The 12,464-nt window shown below is 43.5% G+C and overlaps 1 protein-coding gene across 3 annotated transcripts in view; it reads right to left on the minus strand.

The window, feature by feature from the left end:
• Positions 1-6,425, minus strand: part of zbtb46 (zinc finger and BTB domain containing 46) — a 63,367-nt gene extending 56,942 nt beyond the window's left edge. For 2 of the 3 annotated variants that reach the window (XM_085443038.1, XM_085443037.1), the window contains exon 1: positions 6,117-6,425. The gene's annotated coding sequence lies outside the window, so the exon portion shown is untranslated. The remainder of the gene's footprint in view (positions 1-6,116) is intronic. The other variant, XM_085443039.1, reaches the window with a different exon arrangement.
• Positions 6,426-12,464: the final 6,039 nt, after the last annotated feature.

Below are 12,464 nucleotides of genomic sequence, written 5' to 3' on the forward strand. Positions count from 1 at the left end.
GCGAAGTGGAATAATTGTATGTTGAGCAGGGGAGAGAATGTTAAACAGGCCTTGTTAGCAGCACTTTAGCACTCTAGCCTGAGTCCATGGCTGGATTACAAAACTCTACAAAGCTGAATAATGTTCGTCAGAAACACGCACACACATACGGAGGCACACACACATCTTTGAAAGCGTCAAACGAAAACTCTATCCATTAATTAGAGTGTCGCCATCAATTCCATGGGTCTGATACTTATAGCTAAAGAAGAGAAATAGTTCCAGGGAAAATGATGGCTCTATGCTACAGTACTAATATTAAACTGAGATCCAAATATTGGCAGAAGCTTACAGGTCAGATGTTATTCAGTATTAGTGGGAGAAAACCATTCTCTGCTCCACACACTGTTTCTGCGGTCAGAGCCAGTCAACATAAGGTTGTAGAGACAGTTTTTGTGTGCTATTTGAGTACAGAAAGGTGCTGGTTTGTATTTGAGTCCTGCCAACCTTCCTTTCTGCGTGTGTGTGTTTTTTTATGCAGGAGTTTAGATTGAGACAGACAGCACTGACACACACAGACTAAACTGTGCTGCACAAAAAAAAAGCGACAGAATAACAAGGGCTAGAGCGCTTTTGGAATGAATGTCTGTTTCATCACCACCACCACCCCTCCTCCAAGACAGTCACCCCCCTCTCCATTCTCTCTCCTTCACGTTCCCTCTTTTCCTTCCTCGCTCTGCCTCCCCTGTCTCGTTCTCTCACCTGAGCTTTGATATGGAAATCTCTCACCAGCCAGAGCCCGAGGCTAGTTGACTGTTTCTAAAGATGTATTTGCTCAAAGCCGCTCAATTTCTCATCAAATGCTCACACTATGTGTATAAAAGACAAACTCTTTCACTGGGAAAATAACAACTAACAACCATGTACTTATATGAAGCTTTCAACAGTCTGCAAACTCCAGACCTCAACAAAGAGGTTTTTCTAAGCCCAAAAACCTTCAAGTTTCTAATGGCTTATATAAATTTGACTAAGGAGATGGTGACCTTTCTGCAAAGTGGAGAGACGAGGACGCCAACTATCTTGTTGATAAAATAATTCAACTGAGCGAGCGCGCTCGTGCAGACTGTATTTTCTCACTGGTTTACCAGTTCATCCACGCCAGGTAATGATTATGCATTAAGGACGGCCTACCCAGCATATATACATATGACACTGAGCCAAAAACAGTGACAATTGGAAATATTCAAGGACGAGTAAAACAATTTGCAAAAGAGGCAGAAATCATTTAATCATCTAGAAAGAGGTAAGAAAGTCTGGGTAAGATAAAATATGTTTTTTGTCAACAAAAGCAAATCATGCGAACAACAACGCTAATCAGTCCCATGTCAGCTCATTACTAGAGAGTGGTGAAACAGTATCACAGGTTCATAACGCAGACGTTGTTCTTGTGTGTCATTCTTTTGCAAATTACTGTGATCAGTCCTTTTTTTTAAATAACTTGGATGCAAAAAGACAGATTAACTCTAAAAAGCTGATTTTTTTCATACTTCCCACAGAGATATAAAAGTTTGAGTCAGAATATCCTAAAACATGGGGTAATCTGTAGCTTAACACCAAAGGCGTTAATGGAAAAAAACATGAAGGGCACAGTTGCTAACTGCCTGAGACGGAGAAATATGTAGTGTAAATAAGCAAGCTTAAAGGGATAAGAAAACAGATATAATTTCTGTTTTGTCTCTTGTTTGTTTATTACCAACAGACAGAATGCTAACTGGAAGATAATATGTGTTTGTTATCTAACCGGCCTGCATTACCTGACGTGCAAAACTGCCATCTTCACTTCACTTGTTGCAATTTTGTTTTGACAGCTTCCGAGCAAGTGAAAACGCACAGAATATTAAAGCAACAATTAGAAGTGCGGTGACGAAATAATGGAGAGGATCTGATCGGTTTTCACAAGCTGGCCCGAATGTACGCATTGATGCAATTGATAACTGCTGTTAGATAATGTTGCCAATTCCAGAAAATTGCTCATGAAGCTGATAAGCATTGTGTGATGATGGCTCCCTGGAAAAAAAGCCGTTCTGCTCCACATTCCTAAATAAAAGAAAAACACACCCTGGTGAGAGCACGCAAAGTGAAATCCGTCATCTGTTTTCTCAGGAATGTGTGATCCAAAAAGGTGTTTTGCAATATCAACAGCTCCCAAGCAAAAATTTTCAAAATTCCCTTGCATTTATTTTTAGCAGCAATCAAATTTAAATTTTCCTTCAGGACTTCAATCTTTCTTCTGAAGTGTAAAAGACAAAAAAAAAAGATTAAAAACTGGAAACGACCTTTTAATTTAAAATTCAGGGACAAAGTAACGAAAGAAAGGAACTTAACAGATTGTTATTTTCATTGACGTCCTGTGAGCGCAAACAACGCTATGAAATATTAAGATATATGTGAGAGGTAGGGAGTAATTCTGCACATGTGTGCGGGTCTGGGGTGGGGATGGATTAAACTCACCTGTTCTCTCTGCTGGGAGCAGATAGAGTATGTCAAATGAGTAGAAAGGGAAGCCAGCTGTTACACACAAATACATGGACGCACACACATCCCCCACAGCATCCGTGTAACCCTATGGGGATTAGGAACACCTGTATTCATCCCTGCACAATGAGCTATAGAACCAGTTAAGCTAAAGGGCCTCGGGAGCTATTACGAAATGGGGGGATGGAACTGGTAGAGATATGGGTAGGGGCAGGTGGGGGGTTAATATGTGCCAAACTGTCTAAAAATGAAATAGATGTGAGAATTATAATATCCACGATGTAACAGGTAGGAAACAGAGTTGTCACAAAACTCCAGAGAGATGTGTTGTGTCATGTAAGACATGTACATGCCAGAGTAAGTGGTTCATTTTGCAGTGAATTAACCAAACAGGTGTTCCCATTAACAAGTAAGCTCTGAGGGGCAATCGGGTTGAGAAAACTGGCAGGGAGAGATAGAGACAGGGAGATGAATCAAGTACAAGGTTGTTAACAGGGACAAATGTGTCTTTGTGGAGCACTGATCCTTCTATCTTTTGGGAAAATGTATTGTAAATTAGATAAACTTACTGTTTAGAGTATTGCCACACTGTTTATATGAACACACGCTTGATGTTGTGAGGGTGTAGTACACTACATCCCCAGGGTCTGCGTAGCTGAAGTCGACCAACTCGCTACCACACAGTTCAGCCCACAACCTGAGCACCACCTACACAGCTACAGGCTTGCATTCATACACACACACACACACACACACAATGAAGAGGCCATAGTTTTGAGCTTCATACCTGACCACCACCCAAACCAAGAGCCCTCCTTCTCATTTTCTCACCCTCTATTCACACACAGCCACACCCTCACCGTTTCCCACAGATGTCCAAAATCTGCTGCGGCGTGTGGATATTATTCAGTGCAACAACCTCCGCCAGCCTCCAGCAAACACGATGGGAAACTTTGGTTTCAACCGAGAAAAAGACAGAAAAGTCATGCTGATGCACTTAATCTTGTTTAATCAACTTCAAAAGGTCCATTCATGAGAGAATGCACAAGTGTAAAGTGCTTCAAATCCTGCTTTGCAGTCCCACAAGAACACGCGCAGCTAATATTTTTTCCATCTTTCGGCCGATCTCGCCTACACTCCTCCTCCACTCATCCTTGTAACTGTTGTCTTGGTCTGTATTATATTCTCCCCGTGGAACACACAGATGGAGGTGCAGACACACACACACACACACACACACACACACAGAAACACTGACATTCACTGTTCTCAATAATGATACTACACAACCCCACTTTAGGGAAGCAGCCCCACTGGGATGTCATGTCAGGACCCACAGACAGGATTGTGGAAGAAGCTAAGGTGACAGTATGGATGGCATATTGAAATGTGTTTGAATGCCAGAACAGCTGAGGATTGTAGGCATTAAAAGAAGATAATTAGGCTTTCAACTCCTCATGAGGACTTTGCAAAATGTGCATGGCATGCATGCAAACACACAAACACACACACAGACAAGCCTACAGTAATTGAATTACTGAATAAAAGACTTTGGAGGATTTATCATATTAAGCGCCAACTCTTAACTGAGTAGTAGGAAGGACAAAGTAACCAGACAAATCCAGAGAGAGGCCTAAGACAATTTGGAAAAATGGCTTGATGGTCTCTTAATCCCAGAGATCCAGTTAGATGATGTCAAACAGAGGAAAAGACCTAGATCTAACTGGCATTACAAAGCTATAAGCCAAAAGGGCACGATTTAAATCTGCAGTGTTTTTGTTTGATTTGTGTTAGCACAAAAAAGCCCAAGTATGTCTTCTCAGCCTTCTCTCGCTGACTTTTGTAACTTGTAACTTTGCTTCTGCCTATTCTGAAAAACAGGCTTTAACAGATGTAGGTTATACATAACAAGATGAAACAATTAAAATAATCTCATGAGGAATAAATCCCAGCGTCAGTCTAAGTTTGTCCTATGTTATATTAAAGTTTGAAATCCCCTGTGATAATGGACAGTGATTAGAGCAATGCATAGATCTCTTTGCTGAGCGCTCACCTGGCTGTGCAGGGGATGCACAACAGCTAGGGGCCCACCGCCGTTTTCTTTACAGAGCGTGAATGAAGTGGGGTTGTTCCCCTCTCACATGGTAAGCATGGTAGAAAATGGAGGAAGACGGAACTGACCGGTTTGAGAGGGCAGACACAGACAGCAGACATACACTGTACCCACAGCGCTGGAGACAGACCGAGCGGGAGAGACGCTTCAGCTTTAATAAACAGAAAACACTTGACGCCACTCTCTTTTCAACTCTCAACGCGGATCAGATGATGATCAGCTGTACCTCAACAATTACAAAAAAGAAAAGAAGAAGAAAAAAAATACCCAAGAGCACCATCTGCAAACAAAATCCCCCCTCTGTCTTGTCTGGTACTCTAGGGTTGGGTGTTGACGCAGCAGAAATTTCCAGCTGGAGAAATCCCCCAAACGGAGGTTAATCGAGGGGAGAAGGAGGAGGGTTTAAGCCCTTGTCTTCCAGACTCAGAGCGCTTTCATTTTGAATCCCCTCCAGACGGCTGTACGGAGCATCACTCGTATTTTCTGGTACGGCGTGTGCGCTTCACAATCCTCCCACACCCCAATCAGTGTGGCGATATCGTGTCATGCTTTTCAAAACTTTGTAAAAAATTTCAGCAGGATCCGGTGGTTTCGTCAAACTCGAGGAGCTGACACGAACCCCAAGAGAAAAATTACGTATGTGTCGGCAAGTGTCACATACACCTGCCTAACCTAAAAGATGGGCTTTTTCGAAAAGTCAAAAGGACACGTTTGACTAAGTGGTGCATGGTTTTTATTCAAAACCAGTCGTAAATTACGCAAACTGGAAACTGCATTTTCTTCCTGCGCGCTAACAATGAAAAAAGTATATTTTACTACCCATTTATACTAGTAATATTCATTTGGATTTGAAGCAGTTTGGTAGTATATTCAAACACATGTGGAAAAACACAGCAAAGTGGACAGGAATAGATTTTTTTGGTCTATCTGTTTAATAATTCGCCGCCTAATGTGTGGAATATGGCTTTAATATGCGTATCCATTCAACAAATTACAGCTTCTCCAAATATCAACAAGCGCAATAGACAGCTGGCTGTCACGTATGGAACAGGTAGGCGTACTTTCAGACTGTTGCCTGCTCACTCGGTCGGGTATATCGCTGTCAAAATGCACTCTGCGTGGCTAACATGATGCCGACGGACTAGACTAAAAAGCACTGAGAGAGAGAAAAAAACAGAAAGAAATAAAAAACAGACAGACAGGCCTTCATACAGTAGCTTTTCCGATGGCCAACTACTATAGCGCCACGATTTGTGAAGAGTTGCATTGTGTCATGTCTCCAACCTGTGCGCCCACCAACTATCAGCTGTAGACGCGATGGCTCCGTGAGGCAGAAAACTAATTGTTGGTAAGATAGAGCCTGAAGCCATGGAAATATTGCGATATCCGCCGCGTCTCAATGAAATCTTAAACCTGTTACCAAAGGGAGAGAGGCTGAACGCTGTATTTTTTTAAAGGGCTACTAGTAATATAAGGAAGTCAGACATACCTGTTACCCCATGGGGTCTGGGGTGGACGTGGTGTCGGTCCTTCGGAGTCCAATCTGGTGTGACAGCCTAAGAGAAGAAAGGAGGGGATGTCCAAAGCACTAGGTACTCTCCTTCCTCTCCTCTGTATGCTCTCTGTAAGTCTTATTCCCCGTTTTCTCCAACTCCCCGCTCCTCTTCCTCCACCAGCCCCTTTTTCTTTCTCTCTTTCCCTCCCCTGCTTTTCCGTGTCTTGGTATCAGGAGCCTCCCCCTCCTCCTCCTCTTCTGTGCATGTCTATCTCTCTCCCTCTCTCTCGCTCTCTCTCCCCTTCTCTCAGTTCTAACCCTACACACACTCTCTCTCTCTCTCTCTCCGTGTCCCCGTATCTCCTCTCGCTGTCTCTCTGGACAGTCAGGAAATGAGACAGCGTGAATGCACTGTGTGTAGCCTATATCCATTTAATGTGAAATGATTCCGAAACGGATTCCGAAACGATGATAATAATAATAGTAGTAATAATAGTAATAATAATATGCGTTATGATGTAAGCAGTGGGGCTGTGATGAGCCCCCGTGGGTCTTCTAGCTTGTGCGTCTGTTGCCATAGGGCTCAGTAGTGACCGGGGGATTATTGTAACTTACCCCCTCTTGTGGCAACAACAAGAAAACACCGATCAGTCAAGATTTTAAAAACAAAACAAAAACAAGAGTGGCTTTTGCAGTTTGACACAGTTTGACTGGAAAACACCTATGACAGACATGTGATGCTCAGGCCTGCAAGTGTCTCTTTTTTGGCAAAAAGTCAGGGGTAATTCCACTTTCGGCCTGAGCTCTCCTTTTCACACATGATGGATTTTTTCTTCTTCTTCTCATTGCATGCCTTTAAGTTCTGGGGAAAATTATGAGGTGGCAAACATTTAACACAAAAGGTAGGGGGGACATATGTGAGAAGTTCTGTGCTAGTCCAAAACAAACAGTGCATTTATTGGAATGTAGTGTACTTCCCGTTAAAGTACAGGTCTGTATCGGTGGGTTTAGAGTCAACAGATGGACTGACTGAACAGATGAAAATTCTCAGACACGGAAGAAGGACTTTTTTTGCTGTTGTTATTGGCGTAAAAACGTCAATAAAACAATGTAAAAATACTCTGTTACTACTAAAACAAATTCATTCAAAATGCAAAAGCACAGATGTTGCTATTCTGAGGAACATACTCTTAGGAGGTGGGGCTTGTTTGTCTATTTATTTATTTATCTGAAAACTCTTGTTTAGTCCAGCTGGACCTGGAGTCAGATGCTTCCAAAGGGTGTTGAGATAAACTGCAGGTGTCATAAGAACAGGCAGGGCATCGCAGTCCAACTTGTGCTGGCCGACTGGCTGACATGTATTACACTGACTTTCACATTCATAGGTGTGTAGATAGCATTTGGTACAATACAAACTCTGAAACCTGACACTGTGTATTTCTGCTTCAGTTATAAGATTCATCCCAACATCTTCCACTATTCAAACATCCTTTTCATGTGGTATTCTATGCTGTAGAGCTACAACAAACACAAGAACTGTTTACATCGCATTTTACTATAGACTCACTAATCGCTTTATTAAGTACTGGGTTGGACGCCGTTTTACCATCAGAACTGCATAAATTCTTTCCAGCACCTAGTTGAGTCTTAAGTAGCTTGAACAAGGAGGGAAGGTTGCTCAGAGAGTTTTAGCCCAAGAGCAGCAGATTTGTCATCTGTGCATCCATGATGTGAATCTCCTGTTCCACCTCCTCCCAAAGGTTCTCTGTTGGATTGAGATCTGGTGATTATGGAGGCCAGTCGAGTACAGTGAAATCATTGTCATGTTTAGTTAGATAATCTGAACGTTGTGACGCGGCGTGCTATCCTTCTGGGACCAGCCATCAAAACATGGCTACACTTTGGTCATATAGGGTTCGTCATGGTCAGCAATTGGAGATAAAGTCTGAATTTCAGGAGTGGGACCAATGTTTCCAAACACACTCCTTCCGGTTCTTATCTATATATGTTCCTCCAGTTCTACAAGCTGTTCATTCTTGTTTACATGCCCCACCCACCTCCCCTTTTCAATTCTTTAACTTCTGCACTTCTGTTTAGTACATGGGGATCTGTCAGGCCCGGGAGCAGCCACCAGTCCCCTTCGAGGCCTTCCCCAAACCGCAGCTCAATTCATGTCCAAGCCATTCACCTTTATCTATTAAAATGCTGTCAAACCTAAAATGAGGACGTGGGCCCAGCTGGTGAATAACACTCAGGTAGACTGCTGTGTTTAAATGACACTCAGTTGGTAGTAAGGATTCCAAAGCGTACCAAGAACATAGCAACCACACCAGTACACCACCATCAGCCTGATCCAAGCAGGATCCATCCACGCTTTCATGTTGTTTATGCCATATTACTTACCTACATTCTGAAACTACCATCTGAATGCCACAGAAAAAAATCATGACTCAAACCAGGCAACCTTTTGCCAGCCCTCTATTGTTCAAATTGATTGAGCCGATGGAGCTTAAGCTTCCTGTTCTTAGCTAACAGGAGCAGCCTGTGTGGTTTTCTGTAGCTGTAGCCCATCTTCCATGTGTTGTGCAATCAGAGATGCTCTTCTTCATATTTGTAGTTATTTGAATAGCCACCTCCATCCCCACCCCACCCTCCCACTCCAGGTTGATGGATGGATGGTTATTTGAATTAGCATTGCCTCCCTGTCAGCTTGAAGCAGTCTGCCCATTCGCCTCTGACCTCTGGCACCAACAAGGCATTTTTATCCCCAGAAAACTGCTGCTCACTGGATATTTTGTAATTTTTTGGACCATTCTCTGTAAACCATAGAGAAGGTTGTGCAGGAAAATCTCAGTAGATCAGCAGTTTATGAAAGCAGCCCATTTGACCCAACTACTACGCCACGTCCAGAGTCACTTAAATCACTTACCTCATTCTAATGCTCACTTAGAATTTCACCATAAAAGCTTAAATGCACAGAGCAGTTGCCATGTGACTGATTGATTAAACATTTGCATTAATGAACAGTCAAACAGGTGTATAAAGTTTCCAGTGAGTGTATAAGCATTTGCTATGACTGGTCCCTTCCTTGATGTACAGAAATCCAGCAGATGAAGGAGTAGCATAAAATAGATGTACCTAAAATAAGTACAAGTATAAAAGTAAACAAAGAAAACTGAGGGGAAATGCATATTAACTCATAAGGAAACTTTAATTATTATTAATATTTTAAATATAGAACTTGTCTCTTTATTCGGAACTTTTACAGTGTCAACAGACTAAAGTTTGTGTGTGTCACTGATTATAGTGAACTTTGTGTGTGGATGTATATAGTAATGAGGAACTGGGTATGAGCCTATTTCTTAGGAAATAGAATATATGGGCTATGACCAGGAATCATTTTAGGTTTGAGGAAGTGGGGACAAAATATGGGGAAGAGAGCGAGTAGTACAGCAAAACATGCACTGTGCGTGCATGCACGTGTGTGTGTGTCTGTGGAGAGTGATGTGTGGCGTGGCGCAGCAGGGGGTAGAGCTGTATCTCCATCAGTCTGGTAGTTGGCTGCAGAGGGCTGGATAACAGAGGATGTCAGGCCATGTGGATTAAGGCTGTAGGTCTGTAATGCCCAGGCACAGATCCCTCTCGCTCTCTCACACACACACACACACACACACACACACACACACACACACACACACACACACACACACACACGCTCTCTCTGTGAGTAGGGTCTGCAAACACAATCCCTCTCTGAAACAAGCTGCTTTACTCAAAGCTGTGCTCCCTCACGCCAGCGTGGCCTTCCAATCCGCCTCTCACGACAAGCATGACCCTGGCATCCCCTCCTCAACCCCACTCCTCCTGTCTCTCGCCCGCTCTTTTCTCTCCCCCTCTGTCTGCTCATAGATGGGTTTAGGCGTCATTAGGCCACTTACACATGTATTCACTCCTAGGAGCACTCATCAAGGCAATCCACCCAGGAGAGAGCGAGTGGTGTGAGGGAAAAGCGGGATTTCGGTATTACAGTGGGTTTAGCGTGTGAGTGTGTGTGGTACTTATGTTTACAAAGAGTCCTTGAAGCACAAGGTGATGGGTGTGTTGTGGGCTGCTGTTTACCCAAAGGGGCAGTCACTGTTCTTCTGTATTCTGCTTTTCCCACCTAAGTTTTGCTATTAAATAATGAAAGTAAGCTTGTTGTTTAGACTTTAACAGTTTGTTGCTGAGGCAGAGAAGAAGTTTAAAGCCAGACACAAAGAACACACATGATCTCAGCGCAGGAAGTGAGACCAGGTCCCTTTCTAATGACTTGTATTTGAATCAGAGAAAAAACAAAAGACAAAAAAACAGGATGAAGAATGTAAACGCACTTTAGGAAAACTTTTTGAAGTCAAGTATTAATTTGCTCTCCAAGCTCCCCTGCTGAGGATCGCGGGAGCATAATTGGTCACATTGAATTAAACAGCAAAAAAAAATCTACAACTGTCACAAAAATAGCACAAGGCGCTTTCAAAGCCCCATCCACTACCCTTCACTATCAATTTACCAAGGGGAACAGCTGTGTGCTGCTTGTGCCATCCTAGCCCTGCTTGTATAGAAGGCAGAGCCTGCGGCTGAAAGAACACTATCTCTACCAGGTGCAGGCAGGGGATGGGGGAAGGCTTTACAAAGGAATATTTGGCACAAGGTGTGAGACAACAATATGTGTGAAGGTGCAGCTTAGTGATACTCAAATCAGTATTGGGAAACGACAAGCCTTTTATAAAGAGAGTCCTCCCTCGGAGAGAAAGGCCAAATTAAGAGTATGGGACCCAAGTCCACTGATGAGAGGATGGGAGGGAGGAAGGAAAGGAATGAGGGGTAAGAGGAAAGTAAGGAAGGGTAGCATTAATAATGGAGGAGAAGAATCCAGAGAATGAGCTGATTTGTCAAAGAAAGTGTAAATGAATGAATTACAATGTAGAATGACACCAGGAAAAGCAGAATGAATTGAGGTTATTGGATTTAAGGGATGCATAATCATCTGGAGGATTCAGAGAATGTGTTTGTGCTCGCTGCCCACACATTTTGTGCCAGCGTGAAGGCACCACGTGGAGTTGGGGGGGGGGGGCAGTGGAGCTGTTCACCACTGCCTGTCCTTGTGTCACCCGTAGGAATTTCTGTCCTCCCTAAGGCCTCAGGCCTTGGTGACTATTGTATGTATAAGATGAAAAGATGCCCCTGGACAAGCTGCGCATCACCACATCCAACATCGTGGCTTTCTTTGATAACAATTGCTCCTGGCTGACCTCATGCTGTCCATCGGCATGTGTGGACAAGGAAGATGTATTTTACTCATTTCCGAGCAAGGAGGATCTTCTTCCCAAATGAAACTGCAGGCAGACTCATATTCAGGCTTTTCATGCCCATTTCTGTGGCATCAGCCCCTGGCTGCCTTGCTCTAACCCTACTATCCACTTTACTTTAGGGGAATTCAGATCTTTCCTGTTTATCATATTCTTCTTCTCTGTGTTATGAATCCTACATTAAACAGCCCTCTCTCCCTCTGCATCTTTCTTTCTTCGTCTTTCACCGTCTGCATGTCTACCCTCTTGATCCCTTCCTCCACTATACTACCCCTCCAAATCTCATTTACTCCAATGGAAGTAAGTAGAAGAAAAAGAGAGAGAGACAGAGAGGAGTACAAAACGACCTTCTCTTCCCCGAAGCAAGAACATCTTCTTATTGTGGAGGTCACCGTCTCAGTTCAGCCCCACGCTCTGAACACTACTCTGCTTGTTTTAATGATGCACAGAGCGGAAGAAGAGGGAGGGAAAGTAAGATAGAGAGAGGGAAACTAACATAGTATTAGAGAGTGAGAGACAGTGAGCAAGAGACGAGTGTCGGGAGTGGATGGAGATGGGAGGATTGGGCTATTTTTTTTCTACCGACGCGGCTCACCCCCACCCCCTCTCCTACCTTCCCTCCCCCTCTTCTGTGCAGAAAGTGCACCTCTCTTTCCACATCCATCTTGAAAGGTTCTTCTAAGCTGTCTAACCTCTCAGCAATATTATATATTATTGCTCGCCTCAACCCACACTGAAACCTGGGTTGCTATGCTACAATAATATGACCTCTCATCTCTTCTCCTCCACTACATTTCCTTTCTCGTTGCTTTCTCTCGTTTCAGCAGGGAAAGGCGAAGGAAGGGGTTAACAGCCTCCCCCCATGCTGCTTGTCCCCATCAGGACACTCTGCCTCTTTAATGACCTCCTCGAGTTCAGCACTGCTACTTGATTTGACTCTGCTGACCATGTGGGGTCATGACCCCATTCCACACCACAGCAATGATCTTTGACCCTT

Source organism: Copadichromis virginalis, linkage group LG20 (genome assembly GCF_057382275.1).
Source record: "Copadichromis virginalis isolate Kocher_CV1m ecotype Utaka linkage group LG20, C_Virginalis_male_GT1.1, whole genome shotgun sequence".
In the NCBI taxonomy this organism is placed as follows: Eukaryota; Metazoa; Chordata; class Actinopteri; order Cichliformes; family Cichlidae; genus Copadichromis; species Copadichromis virginalis.